Below are 22,792 nucleotides of genomic sequence, written 5' to 3'. Positions count from 1 at the left end.
TGGCTGATCCTGCCTGCCCTCCCTCCTGTAAACTGACCATGGTTTATCATTGCGGCATCGTGGTCAGTTTATGTGCCTCCGTAATCCACAGCTCTACTTTGTCCTCTATCCCCCCTCCCTGCCTGTCAGGGCCCACCCCTCCCGCTGCTGCTGAAATAACTGTGTAATGTACATGCAATCCCCTCTGTTAAAAAACTTTCTATGCCCCAGTGTCTGTGCTTTGTAAAAAATATGCCCAATCTTATTTCACAGCGCTGCTCAGCGCTCGCTTGAATCCTTGCTGCTCTTCTCCTCTCTGGCTGAGGTCTTGGCTCTCTCCTCCCGACTGATGCCAGCGGGGGATTCTCGGCCCTGCCTGCTGTAGCTGTCAGATCGGGAGAGGGAGCAGCAAGGAGTCACGTGAGCGCCGAGTGACGCCGTGAAATAAGGTGGTAATGGGTATATTTTTTACAAAGCACATACACTGGGGCATAGGGGATTGCGTGCACTTTGCATTCTCTAAAGCAACCTATCCGCTTCTTTTTTATGTTGTCAAAAGATTTTGGTTGATGTGGACTACAAATTAAGCAATTCTTCCAGCAGACATAACCCCTATTTGTTTCAGAAGCATTTTTCTACAAAAATGAAGATAAACTCCAAAAATTGAAAAGCGATGTCAGAAAGCACAAATTTTATATAAATTGTTGAAAAAATATGACCTTAGATACATTCACATTTTATAATATATAATTGGTATATATTTGAATTATCAATGTAGCAAAATAGTATATTAAGTGCGGGAGACGTTTTATTAAGGTGGAACTTAATTGTATCTGGGCACCATAAACTGACAACGCTATTTAATAAAGAAAGCACACCCATCCATCCATGTCTTTATGCTTTGTTTTATGAAGAAATCACTTTGATAAACACCCGCCTAAAATTTCTAGTTGTGGCTGTCTTGCGCCAGGGCAGATGATTCATGTAGCATTTACTTCCTGGAATCCATCTGCCCTTGGCTCAGGCATGCAGGCAGGCTGAGGAAACCTCTCCTTCCCACCTCCAGATAAAAGAAAAAAAATGCTTTTAAAGACTCCTGGCAGGCACGTATGATCTCATTTTGGCGTAGGCCAGAAACCAGGAAACTAGTAAAGAAATATAAAAATAAACTTTATTTGAAAAAAAAATGTAAATGTAAAAAAACGATTATAAATAGTTTAGAGTAACTCGGTTTTTATGGGGAAAAATGGCAAATGAAGAAAAAAAAATTTGCATATACAATTGAAATACAAAGACATATTGAGGCAGATCCACAAAACACAGAATTTAAACAGAACGTGTATGGGGACAGCAGGCTGGTTGGTGAGTGACATGGGTGTCAGGCATGACTGTCCGCCCCCATGATGCAGACATCACGAGGGGCACATGCATGACTAACATCCTCCTGTCTTTTCCCTTCCAGGTGACTCTGCATATGCACTTGGGTCCCATCTCATGACTCCATTCCGGGATCCCCAAACCCCAGGAGAGCAAAGATACAATGATGCACACGCATGTACCCGTGGAGTGGTGGAACGCACCTTTGGCCTCCTGAAGTCCCGTTTCCGATGCCTGGATAAGTCTGGGGGGACCCTGTTGTATTCCCCAAACTTTGTGTGCCAGATCATCGGGGCATGTTGCATGCTGCACAACTTCGCCGTGAGAAAGGGCCTGGAGATTGACATACGTGATGACCTGACCCCCGAACCAGACAATCCCCCCCCCCTGACCGAGGGAAGAGCAGTCAGAAGATGCCTCGCAGTAGGCATCTTTGCACGTTAAACCCACACATTAATCATGGCACAAGCAGAATGCACGCATGCACACCACTGTGGTCCCTAGCACACACACCCCACATCCTCATCAAATTGGATTAACCCAAGTCCACCATTCAGGACTTGTGAGCAGCAACGCCACGCCAAGGCTCCAATTATGTTGCTGTACATTCATACACCATTCACACAGACCTAGGGATCACTTCTCCCTGGTCCTGGGGATCCCTTCTCCCCAACAACCGAGGGTGACACCCCTTTTCCGGCAGGAATGTCACCCCCACATTCATACATCAGTCACACTGTAGCCTGCCTGGGCTACAAAAAACTAAAAATACTCATAACCTGAGTCAAAAAAATAAAATTTATCGGCGCTGCCGTGCCCCACGCCTGCCGCGGCTCTTCAGGGGAGACTCATTGGGGGGGAGGACATCAGGAGAAGCATCCCCTGGTCTCAGCACACCTGGCGGCCTGCCCTCCAACGCCAGGGCGATGCGGGTGAGGACCACATTGGTGTCCTCATGCAGCCTCACCCCCGCCTGGATGGCTGCCGTGTTGGCCCTGACAGCCTCTGTGAGGGCGCGGACATCTTCACCCACGCCTGCTGTGGTGGCCTGCATATCAGCCATGCAGGTGACCAGAACTGATGAGTTGCATGCCACATCCTGCACAGACTCCTTTATGGAGGCCATGCTGTCTGCGATGTGGTGCATTCTCCTCACCCAGATGGCGGGCCTGGTCCCTCCGGATGTTTTCAGGCAGAACGTCTGCCACCTCCCTTGTCTTCCGGGTCGCCTTCCTGAGTCCTGATGAGGCTTGGGGCCTAGAAGAAGGGGAGACCCTTGGGGGGGGAGCCCTGTTGGGGGAGGAGTGGGAGGGGCTACCCCTGATGGAGGCCTGACTGGTGCCAGCACCAGGGGAAGACTCCTCCAAATGGAGCCTCACTTCATTGCCAGACATCACCTCCTCCTCAACCTCCTCATGAGGAGAAGTGTGGCCACTCCCCTCCACAGAGGACTCCGGGCTTGCCAGGTGGTCAGAGGCAGCCTGATGTCCGGGGGAGGTTGTGGACTGGCCAGATGGCCCAGCACCCTCCTGCACATCTGTGGATGACACAAAACATTCACAGGTTGGAGGATCCACACACTTGTCACATGTTTCCTTCCACCCCCACACATGCTATACACCAGATAGGAAATAAAACACACTTACCTGTCCTCAAGGCCTCCTCAATGGAGTAAAATCCAGGAACTCCCTCCACTTGATGCCTGTGGAGGCACTGGGCAACCACCCGCTCCTCAGCACTGAGCGTCTCCCTAGTGGCTTGTCCCCCTCCAGTGCCCCTGGCATGAGTGGCCATCCGCGCCATGTTACCTCGCACCACGCGCCACAGATCATTGATCTTTTTTAAGATCTCATTGGGGGTCCTGGTCTCTCTCCCCAATGCATTCACATCATCTGCGATCTGTGCCAGGATCTCCCTCCTCCTGGCCTGGGTGGTGTTGACACTCTCTGGCCCATGGAGGTAACAATCATTCAGGGCCATGGCCCTGACAATGATGGCCTTCTTCTGTGGTTTGTAATTATGCTTGCGCTTCTTCTCTGCTGCTGGAGCAGACATGGCTCTAACAGAATAACCTGCACAAAAAAGGACAAAAGCACCTTGCTTCAGGGGGGGGGAAACAAACAGATGTACTTTTGCACTGGACGGGCGCATGTCTGGGCGCATTTATGCCCTGGGCGTATCTCACTAATTACGCCGGGCCTGGTTCGTATCTCACTGATTACACCTGCCGAGTTCTGAGCATGCGCAGGGAGGCGCTGAACATAGTCCGCGTCATTGCGCATGCACCATCCGGCCGGCCCTTCATTTGCATGGGGTCACGGCTCATTTTAATGGAACACGCCCACTTCCTTCCTACTTTCAATTACGCCGGCTTACACCTCGTAATTTACATTGCGCCGGCACATCGTCGGGCGCAAATACTCTGAGGATACGGTACTTGCCTCTCTAAGTTGAGCCGGCGTAACATAAATGAGATGCGCTATGCTGGTCTATATATGTGCCGATGTACGTGGATCTACCCCTTTGTTATTGAATGTTATAAAAAATTGCCTTTCCTTTTTAATTTGCAACGTTGTAATTTTCTGTAAAATTTAATGCAATATGGCTACCTGGGGGATTTCTGTACACAAATGTACTGCTTGTTTGATTGGCTTGCTGAGTTTCCCAGAATTCTGCACAAAGATACAAGTTGGATTTTAGGCATCTTCCACAACAATTTTTTTATTTTTGTTGAAACACTTTCAAAGGCTTAATCAATTTAAAAGGGAGGCTGACACAGCAATTTTCCTTACTGAAACACTGCAAGTGCATCAGCTGAATATATTGAACACAGACACTCATTCAGGAACCAGGCTTCCAAGCACATAGTACAACATACAGCTTTTTCATAAGGGTTGGTTCACAACACAAAAACGCATGTTTTTTACTAGTAATGGCGGCGATCAGCGATTTTTAGCGGGACTGCGACATTGCGGTTGGACAAATCTGACACTAAGTGACACTTTTTTGGGATCATGATGCCAATACAGTGATCAGTGCTAAAAAATACACTGTCACTGTATAAATGACACTGGCAGGGAAGGGGTTAACATCAGGGGCGATCAAAGGGTTAAGTGTGTTCCTAGGGAAAGCTTTCTAACTGTGTGGGGGATGGACTGACTGGAGGAATAGAGACATCTGTGTTAGCAGGAGCACAAGATCTCTCTCTCTCCCTCTCCTTCCCTCTCTCTCTCCCTCTCTGACAGAATGACGGTCTGCTTTGTTTACATAGGCAGACCACCATTCTGATGAAAGATCGCGGGTGGCCGCCAGCCATAGCAGCTGCCAGACCTTCTAATTGGCTCCCGCTGTGTCAATTCACAGTGCAGCTCCTGTGGTGTGCGCCCCAGAGTCAAGCAGAGAAATCATGTACAGCTACGTGATTTTGCGCTTAAGGACCGCCCTGCAGCAGTATATGTACATGAAGCTGTCCTTAACCCCTTCCCGACTAGCTGCCGCAGTTTTACTGCAGCAGGTTGACTCCCCTGGGCAAAACGACATTGCCTTACGTTGCTTCACCTTTTGACCACTAGGGGGCACGTGCGACAGCAAGAACCGGGATCTGTGTGTGTAAACGCACAGATCCTGGTTCTCTCAGGGGAGAGGAGACTGATCGTGTGTTCATACTAAGTATGAACACCGATCTCTAGTAAGTCCCATCCCCACCACAGTTAGAACACACCTAGGGAACACAGTTAACCCCTTGATAGCCCCCTAGTGTTAACCCCTTCCCTGCCAGTGACATTTATACAGTAGTCAGTGCATGTTTTAGCACTGATCGCTGTATAATTGTCACTGCTCCCAAAAATGTGTCAAAAGTGTCCCATCTGTCTGCCTCAATATCGCAGTACTGATAAAATCCACTGATCACCACCATTACTAGTAAAAAAAAAGTCAATATACGCTTATTGCGATTTTATTTTATTATTATTTTTAAACAAAAAATATGTAGAAGAATAGATATCGGCCTAAACTGAGGAAAATGTTATTTATTTTTTCTTAAATTGGGGTATTTATTATAGCAAAAAGTAAAAAATATTGTGTTTTTTTTTTTTTTTTTTGTTTTTTTAATTGTCGCTCTTCTTAAATACCACCAAAAGAAAGCTCTATTTGTGGGAATAAAAGGACTGATTTTGTTTGGGTACAACATCGCACGACCACGCAGTTGTCAGTTAAAGCGACGCAGTGCCGTATTGCAAAAAATGGCCCGGTCATTGAGAAGCCAAATCTTCCGTGGCTAAAGTGGTTAACTGGTTAAAACAACTAAATATAACATACCCTTCTATCTATCTATTAATGTTAGAAACATAAGGGTTAAATATAATTAATGTTAATTGAGAGAGTAAAATTCTGCTTTAAACTTGAGTGGACAAGAAGCTGCACAGTTTCTGCAAATTGTTTGCATGTTATATTATGTTTTGCACACATTGGGGTTTATTTACTAAAGGCAAATAGGCTGTTCACTTTGCAAGAGAATTTTCACTTAAGCCTCGTACACACGATCGGATTTTTCGCAGAGAAATCATAGGACCTTTGTCCAAAGGAGGTTGGCCAGGAATTTGTTTTGCATACAAACGGCACACAATTGTCGGCCAACAAACACGAAACTACGTGTTTTTTCAGCTCTTTAGCGCCAGACTTTGGGCACCTTCTGCTAATGTTGTGTTTGGTGAGCATTGATTCCGAGCATGCGTGTTTGTACTTTGTACTTTTGTCTGACGGACTTGTGTACACACGCTCGGAAAATCCAACAGACCATTGTCGACGGAAAATTTAAAAGCGTGCCATCCAACATTTGTCTGCGGAAAATCCGATGACAATTGTCTGATGGAGCATACAAATGGTCGGATTTTCCGCCAACAGCCTATCATCGCACAATTCCCGTCGGAAAATCTGATCGTGTGTACGATGCTTTAGTCTGCATTTACACCGTAGTGACAGTTGCCACTGCATTCAGCTGTTCAGGTCAGGCCAGTATTGTCTGGGGATTTGTTGTTGAACTATCGGGACCAGAGATGCAGCAGTTCATCTGACCCCATCTATCTCTGAAGGCTCCATGTTATACGTTATCAGGTTGTAACCCTTATTGAGGAATGTTTCCTCTTATTTATTACATGCTCTTCCTACAGAAGCTGCAAAACTTCTATAGGGCAGTATGTCAGGAAAATAATGTATATATTTTTTTTACCCTTCTATACCTTTTATAGATATACTGTAGGTTTACAGCTGTCCCTTTGCTTTTTTGAATAACCTAATTTTATTGCTGTGCATTTTTAATTACAATGCCTCAGTGACGAGATCCTGTATTTTGTACAACTACCATTCTGGGTTTCTTGTTTCTAAAACTGTTGCAGTATTGTCAAACATTGTTATAAAGCCGGCCAATAGATGACAGGCTTATGAGTACCCAAGTCGATCCATCACTCGACTTGGGTACAGCAAGCCCTGTTGGGTTACTTTTTCATTTGATTACTGCTGGCGGTTATAGCCATTAGCCATAATAATTGTGTTCTGCTGGTCAGGAAGACTCCCCATGCCCCCTGTTGGCACAAAAGCACTGCGGGAAGCATTCCTCACCTGTAGTGGAAGGAAAGAGAATGAAATCATCTATAGCAGTGTTTCTCAACCTCTTTAGTGTTGTGACCCCTTGATAAAATTTCCCAAGTTGTGAGGACCCCCAACAGTAAAAAAAAAATTGTAGCATGGGTTGTCAGCACCCAAGGCAAGACAAGTAATTTGCAACCCTAACCCACGGACATTTAGCGCTCCCCGAGTTCCTTCCACTCATACAGTATTGAACTCCCTTATGGCACATTTTAGGATGTACCACTTTTTGTTCTCCTTTCTTTCCCTTTAACCTCTTATCCTAAATTTTGGTTTTGTTTTTCACCCATCCCTCTCTCTAGCCGTCTTCCTTGTTCTTGCTCTTATTCTTTCTCTCCCTTTCTTTGTTCCTCCCCCTCTTTTTCTCTCCCTTCCATGTAATCTCTATTTTTACTCCTTGGTGGGACGGGGGGGGGGGGGGGGGCTGAGTGGCAGTTCTGGCGGGGAGTTTGGATCAGTGTCAGTGCTGGCAGAAATTTGGGGTCAGTGCTGGCAGGGAGTTGGGATCAGTGGCAGTGCTGGCAGGAATTTGGGGTCAGTGCTGGCAGGGAGTTGGGATCAGTGGCAGTGCTGGCGGAGAGTTGGGAGCAGTGGCAGTGCTGGCAGGGAGTTTGGATCAGTGTCAGTGCTGGCAGGGAGTTTGGATCAGTGTCAGTGCTGGCAGGGAGTTTGGATCAGTGTCAGTGCTGGCAGGGAGTTGGGATCAGTGTCAGTGCTGGCGGAGAGTTGGGAGCAGTGGCAGTGCTGGCAGGGAGTTGGGAGCAGTGGCAGTGCTGGCAGGGAGTTGGGAGCAGTGGCAGTGCTGGCGGAGAGTTTGGATCAGTGTCAGTGCTGGCAGGGAGTTTGGATCAGTGTCAGTGCTGGCAGGGAGTTTGGATCAGTGTCAGTGCTGGCAGGGAGTTTGGATCAGTGTCAGTGCTGGCAGGGAGTTGGGATCAGTGTCAGTGCTGGCGGAGAGTTGGGAGCAGTGGCAGTGCTGGCAGGGAGTTGGGAGCAGTGGCAGTGCTGGCAGGGAGTTGGGAGCAGTGGCAGTGCTGGCGGAGAGTTGGGATCAGTGTCAGTGCTGGCAGGGAGTTGGGATCAGTGTCAGTGCTGGCAGGGAGTTGGGAGCAGTGGCAGTGCTGTCAGAGAGTTGGGAGCAGTGGCAGTGCTAGCGGAGAGTTGGGATCAGTGGCAGTGCTGGCGGGGAGTTGGGATCAGTGGCAGTGCTGGCAGGGAGTTGGGATCAGTGGCAGTGCTGGGTGGAGTTCTGATCAGCCAACTTAGGTGCTTAGATCAAGGTCATCTGCTGATCTAAGAACTGTAGTGGGGACTTTTAATGGCAACTATAATTACAGGTAGTGTTACTCACTGTGTTTCCGACTTTCTGATGTCTCGTAGCAGTGACACCTATTCTGAAATCAGGAGACAGGGTCTCCTCAAGCCCCTCCCACTTCACATTCCTCACCAGTCAGCTGACCTCTAGTCTCTACCCCCCCCCCTCCCCCAGCCATGCCGTGAACTGAATGGTCGGCTGCAAAGTGTCTGAGTGGGCCAGCCCAGCCCAGGATTTGGTGACCCCTGGCAAATCATCATTCGACCCCCGAGGGGGTCCCGACCCCCAGATTGAGAACCACTGATCTATAGGCTGCTTTAGCACGGCACTGTGTGAAAGTGATTATTTTCCCCTCCTACTCTGTGTCTTCTTCCTAGCATTATTTGAAAATCTTGTAAGTTTGTCGTTTTTTTACATTGCGTCATTTATGGTTCTGCTTCCTCTAATTAGAGGGCTGTACTTTACAGGGTACTACTGTAATCTGTGCTTGTTTATAGTTTATGTACTTTGCACGCTAGCCAAGTCCTCCACTTTTTCTGCTTGATTAAAGGATAAGTTCACCTTTAATAAAAATGATAATAAATGATCATATTTTTGCAGGGAAAAAAAATTAGCATTTTATGATGAGCCTGTACAGAATTCCCACAACATGATGCTGCCACCACCATGTTTCACGGTGGGGATGGTGTGTTTAGGGTGATGTGCAGTGTTAGTTTTCTGCCACACATAGCATTTTGCTCTTAGGCCAAAAAGGTCAATTTTGGTCTCATCTGACCAGAACACCTTCTTCCACGTTTGCTGTGTCCCCCACATGACTTCTTGTAAACTGCAATCAGGACTTTTTATGGCTTTCCTCTTCCCACTCTTCCATAAAGGGCAGATTTGTGGAGTGCCCAGATAATAGTTGTCCTGTGGACAGATTCTCATACCTGTACTGTGGATCTCTGCAGCCCCCCCCCCCCCCCCCCTGAGTTACAATGCTCTTGGCTGCTTCTTTTATTAATGCTCTCTTTGCCCAGCCTGTCAGTTTAGGTGGACGGCCATGTCTTGGTAGATTTGCAGTTGTGCCATACTCTTTCCATTTTCAGATGATGGATTGATCAGTGCTCCATGAGATTTTTAACGCTTGGGATATTTTTTTATAACTTAACCCTGCTTTAAACTTCTCCACAACTTCATCCCTGACTGGTCTGGTGAGTTCCTTGGCCTTCATAATGCTGTTTGTTCACTAAGGTTCTCTAACAAATCTCTGAGGGCTTCACAGAACAGCAGTATTTATACTGAGATTAAATTACACACAGTTGGACTCTTTTTGACTAATTACATGACTTCTGGAGGCAATTGGTTCCACTTTCTTTTAGTTGGGGGTTGCAGAGTAAAGGGGGCTGAATACAAATGCACACCATACTTTTCAGATATCTATTTGTAAATAAAAAAATTTGTATGAGGCCATGCCACTACTGCCCTGCACCCGTGTGCAATGCACGTGATTTTCAGTGCTGTGGATTGGTATTTTTTAGGGTTTAAAAAGGGAAATGAGGTGGTGATATGTCAAATGACCTCTGAAAGGCATTTTGTCACAAACCACTTTTCAGAGGGATGGCAAGGGTTGCCAGACGCACCAATGTGCCCTTACAGTTTCTTGTTATGCCCAAAATAAAAATGCAAACTATTGGTTAAATACCATATGCCAATAAATACCCCTTATTTCAAGAACTTCAACTCAAGGTTCTTGCTGAGATTATGAGCACTGGATTGCCATAATAAAATTAAGCTTTTAAAATACAATTATGGTAGCTTCTCCTGCCAACTTGTTTTTGGTGCTAGCTTAGCTAAATTCGGAATGTGTAAAATAGATAAAATTGTAAATATGAGCGTTTGTGTTCCACCAAACTGTAGTCATTTGGCCATATGTCTTGGCTGCCTTCACTCTCAAGTATTCTTCGCATTGTCCATCAAGAAGGCACGATGTACGATTTTGTGAATACTACTACATTACTAATCTAATTTATTACTGATACTCCTACAAGGACCATGGGACACACATAGTGGTTTCTTTTTTCATCTAGTTTCATAGAGCAGGAATGTGATAATGACATAACCTAAAATGCTTTATAATGCCTTTACTTGTGCTATCTGCTTGTGTGTAAGCTGTATTCTGTGTTAAATCAATCCAGATTTTCTTCTAACAGCTATAAAACGGGAAGCATGTGTACTGGTAAATCATGTCCATGAGGGTCCAGTAATGGACTATGGATTTGAGCATTTAGTTACCCATTATACAAGGCTACAGGGCAATCAAAAAAACTGTTGAACTGACCAGTTTGATGCGTGTGTAATAATTATGCAGTGACATATTTATAGTTCTCTTTTGTCCTCAAATTATTGCAACTGAATGGACAATTTATTTTCAGGACCTTACTTTGGTAGAAATAAAATGTAGTTTGACTTGTGAGCTCAATAATGTATGGCAAAGATTCTTAATAAATCTATTGTTTAATAAGTTAAATATCCGTGCTAGAGTAACTAGGGCCTGAAGCAGGACTCGAGGGAACTGACAGTGCCAACAAACAATCTTTTCAGATACAATATGCTCCTTCTAGTTAGGTGTTATGTGGGCTGTTCTGGGTAGGCATTCATTAATGACTCAACAGCTATTTATATTTAGATTATGTGTTAATCCTTTTACATGGCAATGCACACCTGAGCAGGATTGATCCATAAAGACTTTATTGAGCTTCCTAGAAAGGTAAAAAGGTTGTGGCAGACGTACAGCTTTACACTGGATAGACTAGTCAGGTGAGCACTGTGGAATTGCACCCAAGTACAAAATGTGTTGTGATACACATAGATTTCAACACTTAACAAATTACATTTGGGTATGCACTTGTCTCAGTTGTATTTTATAGATTTATTTTGCAGTGGTACATACTGTATTTACTGTATTTGTATACCTTTCTGATTATCAAGTAGTGTTGTTCTGGGTTGTTGACAAACTAAATCAAGTCAGTGTTTTCCTTCATAAAACTCCTACTGGAAATGTAAAAGTAATTTTTGATTAAGGACTACCATTTCAGATGTCATCCAGAAAAGCACGGTGGCTTTCAGATTTATCCCCTGGCTTCAATACGAGTCATTTACCTGGAACAAGAAACCAGTGAAATTAGATATTTCAGAACTCTTACACCACGAAGATCTTATAACCAGAGCCCCCAAAAGATGAGGTGCCATAATGGACTGGTCACCCGCAATACATTGGCCCAGTACGATTCTCGGGCAGGGATTGTGTGCCTTAACCACTTAAGGACCGCCTCCTGCAGATATACGTCGGCAGAATGGCACGGCTGGGCACAAGCACTTACCTGTACGTCCTCTTTAAGTGCCCAGCCGTGGGTCGCAGCGTGCGCCCGCGACCCGAAGCACCGCGGCTGCGGGACCCGCGGACCCGATCGCCGCCGGAGTCCCGCGATCAGTCCCCGGAGCTGAAGAACGGGCAGAGCTGTGTGTAATTAAACACAGCTTCCCCGTTCTTCACAGTGGCAGCTTCATTGATCGTGTGTACCCCAATATAGGGAAACACGATCAATGACGTCACAGTCCAGCACCGACGTGGGTCGCAGCGTGCGCCCGCGACCCGGACCGAAGCACCGCGGCTGCGGGACCCGCGGACCCGATCGCCGCCGGAGTCCCGCGATCAGTCCCCGGAGCTGAAGAACGGGCAGAGCTGTGTGTAATTAAACACAGCTTCCCCGTTCTTCACAGTGGCAGCTTCATTGATCGTGTGTACCCCAATATAGGGAAACACGATCAATGACGTCACAGTCCAGCACCGCCCCCCTACAGTTAGAAAAACATATGAGGTCACACATAACCCCTACAGCGCCCCCTAGTGGTTAACTCCCAAACTGCAATTGTAATTTTCACAGTAAACAATGCATTTTTATAGCATTTTTTGCTGTGAAAATGACAATGGTCCCAAAAATGTGTCAAAATTGTCCGATGTGTCCGCCATAATGTCGCAGTCATGAAAAAAATCGCTGATCGCCGCCATTAGTGATAAAAATAGTTTTATTACATTTTTATAAAAAAAAAATATCTCCTATTTTGTAAACGCTATACATTTTGCGCAAACCAATCGATAAACGCTTATTGCGATTATTTTTTTTTACCAAAAATATGTAGAAGAATACGTATCGGCCTAAACTGAGGAAAAAAAAGTTTTTTTATATCTTTTTGGGGGATATTTATTATAGCAAAAAGTAAAAAATATTGTCATGGATATGCAATAAAGTCTGGCAGCTTACCTGTCTCCATGTGTTCATTAGAGGCCTGACTCTCTTCCTGGCTGTCTTTTATCACCTTCCTTCCTGTATGGCTCCACCCCAGGCCATCACAGGAAGCCTATATTAACTGTTGCTCTGCAGGTCTGCAGTGCTGTTGAACCCTTGTTGTTAGCTTAAGTTCCTGTCTGCAGTGTGCTATGTTTACCTTCCTGTGTACCGTTTTTGGCTCGTCCCTGACTTCTCCTGTTTGCCTGTGACCCTGACCTTTTGCCTGTCCCTCGGTTACACTTGTCTGCCTGTTGCCCTGACCTCAGCTTACCCTATCGCTTGTCCTGGTTGCTGCTTCCCCTCTCTCCCTGCGGAGCGTGACCTAGGGGATCCCAGGGGCCGCGACCTGGATCCAGCTGAAGCGAAGGCCATCCTCACCACTAGAGGCTCTTCTGAACACAAAGCTGGGTCTTGGACTCCGCGCCCTGGGGAATCTTGGGCTCACGCTTCCTCTCTGTTCGCAGCAGTCGGCTATAGGGTTCACTACCCTGTGGTGCATCCTTGACCCTAACAGGGTGCACTTGTCACCTGGCCACAGATGACCTGACAAATATTGATTTTTTTTCAAAATTGTCGCTCTATTTTTGTTTATAGCGTAAAAAATAAAAACTGCAGAGGTGATCAAATACCACCAAAAGAAAGCTCTATTTGTGGGGGAAAAAAGACGCCAATTTTGTTTGGGAGCCACATCGCATGACCGCGCAATTGTCAGTTAAAGCGACGCAGTGCCGAATCGCAAAAACTGGCCAGGTCCTTTACCTGCATAAAAGCCCGGGTCTTAGTGGATGTAAACCCACTCTCATCTTTTCTAAACTACTTCCATAGTGCTGATCTATAAGGATATAGATGCCACCTGCATGTATCCTTACCGGTCAAATTTCCCCCTCTGTCTGTTATGAGACCTGAAAAACTGCAGATTCTGTGGGTGGGTCTGTTGTCTGGAGCTCGGTGGGTGGAGTCATGATTTCAGTAGACTCTCCGCCCACCTCTACACTCCCCTTGTCAACATGCATTTTTTTTCCTGTGTATTTCTTACACTGAATTCTGCTCACTAACACCCAGTCAAAATCCAGAAAAGTAACCACATGACTTCAGGAAATCTTATACTGTACATTGTGACATCAAAATAATAATAACATTTCGGGTTTACATCCACTCTAAATGTACTTTTTCAATTGAACTATTTAATAAAATTTTATTATATTGTATCTTCTTTTTCTTATGTTTCTTTTACGGGTTCCATTGATTTCACAATGCAGGAATGCTCCTCTAGATCAGGGGTCTCGAAAAATGTATAAACAAAGGGCCAGTTTATTGTCTTTCAGACTTTTGGGGGGGCCGAACTGTGGTCCCGGGGAGTAGAAAAGGTCCTGGTCTCAGTGGGAGAAAACAATGCCCCATCTTTGGTGTCAGTGGGAGGAATTGTGCCCTAATTGGAGTCATTGGGATGAATTTTGCCCCATTGCTGGCATCATAGGAAGGAATTAAGACCCATTAATGGTGTCATTAGGAGGAATTGTGCCCCATTATTGGTGTCATTAGGAGGACTTGTATCCCTTCATTGGGGTCAGTGGGGATTATGCCACACTGTTGGTATCAGTAGATGAAATAGTGCCCCAAGGGCCAGATAAAAGCAAGCAAAGGGCCGCACAGGGCATCCAGGGCCCCGCAGTTTGGAGACCACTGCTTTAGATGACAGCATGATTCAGCTCCCATCAATTAACCTTATTGTTCTATGAAAGAACCAGTCAAACAATCAGATACCCCTCAGTATAGGTCATATTTTGGTCTGAGAGGTTGATCTTTACGTCCATTTTGCTTCTGCCCTCTTTACTCTCCTGTGTACTATGTTCTTGGTACTTGTGTAAAACTGGTTTACTTTACATAAATTGAGAAACTTGAGTTGGATATGGCTCTTTTAAACGAATGGACTACTTGTGACCTCAGAAGGGTCTTGTAGGACACTAAGCAAATGACTAAATATGTTCAGGTACCCCCTCCTCTGCACAGAATTTAGTATTTAATACAACTTTGCAATCTCCAGATAAGCAGTACTTTTTCTAAATAAATTGAGCCCCAAACAAATCAAACTACGTGTATACATCAGCTTGTGCGTTTCCCCTAAATGTCCCATTTCAAGCATTGTACAGTGTATGACACAGTCAGTAGCCAGTTTGATTTCTTCGCGCAGCATTGGAAAATGGAAGGCACTTGATTGGTCACTATTTGTACTTGCACTGTGACGCTATTAGTTTTAATATATCCATTGCATTGGTCAGAAGTGTCCCATAAAATTACTGCAGTAGAAAAATCTTAGGGCTATGTGTATAAGCGCCCTTACAGAATAACACCAGTAGCTCTGTTTTTTGAACATTCTGGGTTTCTTCCAGCAGCAGACCCACTTACATTTGGAATTGCGGCTTTATGTCATTAGAACAGTTTTATTAAGTTCGATGACAGCACTATGTGACTATGACTTTTATATCGAAAAGTCCAAATGTTAAATGTTCTTTTTATAACTCTGAGCTGAATCTAAAATTCCTTCCTGCAGAACAGAATGAAATGGTCCTTCTGTCACAGTCTATGAGAAACCTGCATCTTCTCTGGCCTGCTGAGATCAGAGCAATACTTCCATTATTAAAATGTGATGACAGCAAAAGCACAAGAAATAGCACTGCAGAAAAATATATTGAAATGAATATGTTCACATTTTTTAGAGTGGTTGCAGCCTGTACTCAACAACCTGTGTAGTGCCAAGAGTTCAGTCACATCATAGGAGGAGGAACACTGTCTGAGATGAGAGAACATTTTTGCATTTTTTTTTTTTTAGCTAACTTATAGTAAAAAAAATTAGCACAGAGAAATAGAAGCCTTATTTGACAGTCAAGAAAACCTTGGATCACATAAAACCTGATGTGCTTTGTAAACACTTTCCCATAATTCCTCAAAATATTATTTAAACTAGAAACCAAAATTGTATTTATTTTTTTCCCTATATTTTATACCCTAGTATCTAAGGTTATTTTCACCCTAACCTAATGGATCAATAAGAAATGTCCATCCTCTGATGATGTGCTTCATCTGCTAATCTATAAATCACATACTCCGAGTGAAGTGATCTCGTCAACACAAAACTGAAATGGATTGTTAAATATTGAAGTATGTATACTATGCAGTGGGATCAGTGACACTTTCTTGATGCTACCTTCATTCATTTATCACCGTAATAATCATATAATGGAAAATGGAACTTCAGTCTCTCAATTAACATTGATTATTTTTAGGGAAGGAATTTGGAAGATATGGGACTTTATAGGTGCATTGCAACATAGGGAATCACTTGAAAGTATATGTAAAAATATACAAAATGTATTTATTAAATGAACAGTATTATAAAACTGATGCATACAATGTAATCATGGCCATAGGTGTACACAAATATATTACTATTGACAATGATTTACTGTAATCGCATACATATTTTCATCACGTCCATATTTTTCTACATGTTCCGCCATATGGCTTCTTCAGGAAAGAACATGAAGATTCATTCATTAAATATGAAAGTCAGTAATCGATCGAATCTTGGACTGAGTATAGGAGCCTGTTGGGATTAAAAAAAAAAAAAAGAGGGTGGGATCCTGTATTGCAGTACATCCTCACAGTCAAAGCCGCCCAAACAGATGCCAGGTCTCCTGTAGGGAGAGGTGTACAACGTTATCATAAAAGATGGTTTCAAGAGTAGCCCGAGCCTAGCCTTTAGAGATATACGCTGGGAGCCTTATCAGCCAACAGGAGACATTAGATATCTGCTAGTGTGGAGAACTGTTGCATAGATCTCAATTCTATATCAATGAAGCCCATCCATGGGTCAGTATGTACTCCAAGCGATAAAAGAGAAGAAAAGACACAAAGGGGAAATGGGCCTCGACAGGTAATGATACTTGCAGCTGCTGTCCTATCCAAGTTGACACAAGGATCCCAAGTTGATTATTGATTATTTTTAATCAGATTACCGTATTTATCGCCGTATAACACGCACCCTAATTTTAAGAGGGGAGTTTAAGGAAAACATTTTTCACAGCCCCCTCTCCTGTACATATCCCCCCCATCCATTATACATCCCCCCCATCCATTATACATCCCCCCATCCATTATACAGCCCCTGTCCATTATACATCCCTCCCATCCAGTACACAGCCCCTCATCCAGTACACATCCCCCCATCCACTATACATTCCCCCACATCCACTATACATCCCTTATCCAGTACACATCCCCCCCATCCACTATACATTCCCTCACATCCACTATACATCCCCCCATCCACTATACATCCCCCCATCCAGTACACAGCCTCCCCATCCATTATACATCCCCCATCCAGTACGCATCCCCCCATCCATTATACATCCCCCTTCCATTATACAGCTCCCATCCATTATACATCCCCCCATCCAGTACACAGCCACACTGCACTCCCATGAGACCCCCAGTCTCCTGGGACAGTGCTGCCAGCATTCTCTACAGTTAAGTAAAAAAAAAATCACTGACCTGGTCACATGACTGCTCTCCTCTGATGTTACACAGTAGGTCATGTGACTGCTCTCCTCCTTCAATCAAAGCTACACTCAGAGGAGGAGGAGAGCAGCCAGAAAAAACAGAGCTTTAAAGATATTTACAAGCTTTGTTTTACAATGACACTGACACAGGAGGAGCGGTGTAGAAGGGGCTGGCAAGTGACTTTTTTTTTTCTCAAATTCAGATTATGCAGGGAGCATTATTCCAGGGCAAGGGAAGGCGGGATGGCCGGCCTGACACCCCCCCCCCCCAATGGGTGGCTCCTTGGGCGGACTGCCCGACCCCCTATTGGTAAAACATCATATTGGCGTATAACACTGTTTACCCTCTGTTTTCAGAGGAAAAAATAAATATGGTAGTTTATTTGTTTAAAAATTTTTTTTTTTTTTTACATTTGTTCAGTTACTTCCTGGTTTCTTGCCTAGGCAAATGTCATACATCCCAAGAGTCTTCAGGAGAGGAGATGGGGTTTTCTCAGCGAAGCACACTCTCCTGCATGCATGCTTGAGCGAAGGGCAGATGGATCCCAGGAAGTAAATGCTACATGAATCATTTGCCCTTACTCAAGATGGCCACGGATGCCAAGATGGCCAGAAATGCTATTAGGGTGTTTTTCAAAGTGATTTCTCTACAAAATAAAGCATGGAGACATGGATGGATGGGGGAGTTTGCTTTAAATATAAAACATTTATTAAAAGCATTTTTTTTTTTTGGTTGTGATGCTCAGATGCAGTGAAGATTTGCTTTAAATGGGGAAGCCAAGGAGAGCAGAATCTTTTTCTTTTTTTTTTTGTGCTTAGGGAGAATGATCTCAAAATGCTGCCGCTAGTAATGTTTAAATATTGAATCTTAATTGCTTTCAGTAAATTGTGTGAGCATAGAGAGGTTGTCTTGAGTTGAGCCCTGTACACACTGGGATTCCCGGCGCAAAAAAAGTCTGCAGGGAATCCTGGGGGGTAAACTGAGAACCTGCTCGGTAACTTTCCCCCTGTTCACATCAGAGGTTTTCCTGTGGGGAAAACTGCGGTGAGAGCTTTGGCCGGGAATCCCAGGCCATGTGTATGCTCCACTGCAGTGTTTCCCATAGGGAAACTGCCGGGAAAAAGATTGCCGGGAATCGCGGCAGGAAAAAAAGAGAACATGTTCACATTTTTTCTGCCAGGATTCCCGGCGGTTTTCCTGTCAGCAAAACTGCCATGGAGCATACACACGGACAGTTTTCCCGACCAAAAGCTGTCATTGCAGTTTTCCCGACGGGAAAATTGGTCGTGTGTACGAGGCATAAAAGGGGGCCTTAAATGTCAGTAAATTGTTTTGCTGTGCTGTATTTTCACTCTTTTGATGCCATTGCACTACCCCTCGATAGTTAGTATAAATACTAGACACACATGACTGGGCAAGATAAAAACTACCTGTAAAATAGCATAGTATCTGATTATGTGCAGTGACTGCACACCGAATATTACACAAGTATTCCCAGCAGCTAAGAGCAATTTTCAGTTTTAGCATTTGTGTGGCAGTGATGATTTCACTGCTGACCAATGGATGGTATTGCATTGTGTAAATGAGTAATGGTTGTTCAGAAGGCAGAATGGTGTCTGGAAAGGCATTCTTTTCTGCAATATGCCCAAAGTCCTGTATAGATATATTCTTATTTTTAAATAGTGTGTATCACCTAAATAGACATCATGGTTATATCGAACTATATATTACAGATATTTTGAAGCATTGTGTATTATTCCTGGAGGTCTTCTTGAAAATTCTGATCATAGACTTGGCCAAGTTGTTCTAGCGATGAACTTGTCTCACTCAGACTGTTGTTGCATAGCATCCTTCCCTATCCTATCAGATACTTCCTTTTGTAGAATCCCATTAGGAAAGGAGACTCTTGGTAGTATATGTGGGACACCATAGTCTTGTTTTCCACAAGTGTTTTCAACATTTAGTCAATTGGATTCATATTCTGTTTTTATTTTGGACACCATAGTCTGCCTGGAAAATCTTTTCCCGTTGATAAATAAGTCCCATGGTAATATGTTTAGAAAAATACAATAGGCTGGTCCGAGGCAGGGTATACAATTGAAGAGAGACAATAAATACAAAGAGGCTAATTGTTTTTTATGTAGATTACATTCACATTCAAAACATTGCTTGGCTTAAATGCTTCTTTGTGCCTGTTGGTGCATATATTTTCTTCATGGTCTCAGTATACATTGATAATAAAAAGTAAGGCCTTTTTTTCCCTTATCAATGCTAAAGAAACTGATCATACTGAGAGCAATGACCAACCCCACCCCTATCTCCACATACTTGCACATAAGGAACACTGAAATGGTAAAAAATAAATAAAAATAGGTGCGTAGAAAGGGATGTAAGAAATATGAAAAGAAGGTTATTACGGAAGAGTACACATTAAAGTGCTCTTCAGTCCATCATATTGTGTACATAATTCAGGGAATATATTAAGCAGGATTGTATTGTATACAAAGAAAGGGAGGGTGAAGAAAATGTTAAATCTATTTAAATCAGAATGGAGCACATAAATCTCAGCTTGTTGGTGCAGTCTGTGGGCCAGAAGGCACTTTAAGGAATCGGTGGAATTGTCCTCCCACTAAAACACATTAATGGTAAATGTAATTTTGTAATGTATTTTGGCATATTGACTCCCAAGCTTCTGAAAATTTCCACTGCTTTAAATCCCATGTGAGTGTTGTATTACAAGGCAAGCAATCAGATTGTGACATGTATCATATTGTAGAAAGGTGCTACTTTCATAGTTTTCACAGTTCTTGTGAGTACAGCTTACAGGGTAGGTCAATTTACATATAGACTAGTCAAAATCATTATTTTATGTCAAAATATTTTCCTTCTTTAAGGTGGATGTTAACTCTGTCCTGTACCCAGTGAAGTGGACAGCTTCAGATGATACACAGGGATGAAACAAATCTCCCTATATAAGTTTTATGTGTATATCTTCTGTCTTCAGCCTTGTATACTGTTTAGAAAGTGCAGATCGTGTTAGAGATTTACCCTTCCTGTTCAGCACATGGAGTGGATTCTTGGCATACAGCCAAGACAGCTGATTGTAGGAAAGGCTCACACTCCCCACAGGTAAAGACTTGCAGAGCTGTGCTGTGACAAGTCAAGCTCTCTGCTAATCTATTTATAGCAACCTCCCTCAACAAAAATTGTAGGCTGGTTTTATCTTGGTTAATGGTGACGGCTAATAACAGAACAACAAACGGCAGAAAGACACAAGACTCAGGGCTTGAAGAGATCTAATATATCATATATCTATATATATATATATATATATATATATATATATATATATATATATATATATATATATATATGTGTGTGTGTGAAATGGGAAAGAAGAAGGGGATTATTACTGTGCTTACAGATAAAAAAACATGTAAAAATATATCATTTTAATGAGAATACATTTAAAAATGCAGCAGAGCCAGTTTGTTCAAGGATATTCATCATTTCATGATGAAAGTGGTCATAAAGCCAATATTCAATTTAGACAGAGGTTTCATATTCGTATATATATCTGACATGTTTTGCCTAATAGGTTCATCAGGGGATATACAAATCGGTCAGGAAATGCGTAAGACACACCAAAATTCCCGAAGATGACCACTGAGAGCCCTGCGCAGCCACAGAGGATACACAGTGACCGGGTTAAAATGAATAGATACAGAGCATGGGGTGGAGGGCACTTGAAATATACAAATTGTATCAATAGGTGTGAAATAAACAACTCTTCAGCAAGGAGTGATAACGCAGCAATCACCCTCCGTCTCTTTCTCATGAAAATTATATATTTTTTACATGATTTCCATTATTATCTGTAAGCATGGTGATAATCCCCTTCTTCTTTCCCATTTCACATATTTGACTATTTGGGATCGGGTGCTAATCAATTGGGTGTTCTATCTCCAGCCAGACTTATCTAGTATAAACTACAGATAGATGTGCCTAGGTCAAATTTCATGAATCGGGTTTACATCCACTTTAAATAATAATGCTGTTTTTAAAACAAAGAAACTACCTACAGTATTTCATGTATTTCCTACACCAGCTGTTCTCTAAAATCTAATGTTAAGTAATACTGGTTACACTGACAGGTGGCAAGCAACTATTTCTCCTTACTGAATTGGAATTGTTACTAAGATTCACTGTGTGTTTAGGCAGCATTATACATGTCGGTATCCAGCAGTGTTCCTAGTTGTGCTATTATCAATGCTCGCACCCCTTTACCAAGGGACTAGTTTTCAGGGTAGCGATCTACGTGGTTTTTAAAGCTGAAATTTTTTTTCTGCAGTTGCCGTTGCATAACTTGCATTCTGTAGAAATCTTCACAGCTGGGCTGCCCTGTACTCTGTAAACTTCCAGTGTTGTGGGGGTTAACCGCTTCGGGTCTGCGGACTCGGCTGCACTAAAGGGTATATGATGAAGATGCCCTCTGCTCTATTGAGAGACGTTATTTCACTGACTACACTGCCTGTAAAATGATCTGCGAATGGGCTGGAGTCTGATCAGTCACATGATTCTCTTCCCCATTTACAGGTCATGTTACAGGCAGTGGAATCAGTGAAAGTACATTTTTTTATAGAACAAGCTGTATTGTATTTCTTCCTGAGCTACAGTCTACTATATCTGCACAATACTGTGTATTCTGTGAACAACTGATGACTGTATTTGAAGTTTTAATAGTTTACTACCGGTTTGTGTGACAGTGGGTTGTACAGCCGTGGCAATTTTTTTTTAGAATTACACAAATATTAATTTTCTCAAAGTCTGCTGCTTTTGTTTTTATGATTGTAATTTGCATAGACTCCAGAATGTTATGAAGAGTGATCAGATGAATTTCAATTATTTGCAACGTCCCTCTTTGCCATGCAAATTAACTTAATCCCATTAAAAAAAAAAAAAAAATTGCTGCATTTGTGAAGAAAGCTTCAGGGCGCCCAAGAAAGTCCAGCAAGTGCCAGGACCATCTTCTACAGTTGATTCAACTGTGGGATCGGGGCACCACCAGTGCAGAGCTGCACAGGAATGGCAGCAGGCAGGTGTGAGTGCATCTGGACGCACAGTGAGGTGAAGACTTTTGGAGGATGGCCTGGTGTCAAGAAGGGCAGCAAAGAAGTCGCTTCTCTCCAGGAAAAGCATCAAGGACAGACTGATATTCTGCAAAAGGTACAAGGATTGCACTGCTGAGGACTGAAGTAAAGTAATTTTCTCTGATGAATCCCCTTTCCGATTGTTTGTTTGGGGCATCCAGATAAAACCTTGTCCGGAGAAGAAAAGTTGAGTGCTACCATCAGTCCTGTGTCATGCCAACAGTAAAGCATCCTGAGACCATTCATGTGTGGCGTTGCTTCTCAGCCAAGGGAATGGGCTCACTCACAATTTTGCCTAAGAACACAGCCATGAATAAGAAATAGTACAAAAACATCCATCAAGAGCAACTTCTCCCAACCATCCAAGAACAGTTTGGTGATGAATAATGCCTTTTCTAGCATGATGGAGCACCTTGCCATAATGCAAAAGTGAT

The 22,792-nt window shown here is 43.5% G+C and overlaps 1 protein-coding gene across 6 annotated transcripts in view; it reads left to right on the top strand.

Annotated features, from left to right (window-relative positions):
* CCDC92 (coiled-coil domain containing 92) overlaps nucleotides 1–22,792 on the top strand; it is a 60,124-nt gene that overhangs the window by 23,098 nt on the left and 14,234 nt on the right. The window lies entirely within an intron of this gene.

The sequence above is a fragment of the Rana temporaria genome, chromosome 1 (genome assembly GCF_905171775.1).
Source record: "Rana temporaria chromosome 1, aRanTem1.1, whole genome shotgun sequence".
Taxonomy (NCBI): Eukaryota; Metazoa; Chordata; class Amphibia; order Anura; family Ranidae; genus Rana; species Rana temporaria.
The sequence above is the reverse complement of the archived record's forward strand: the minus strand, read 5'-3'. Positions and strand labels throughout refer to the sequence as shown.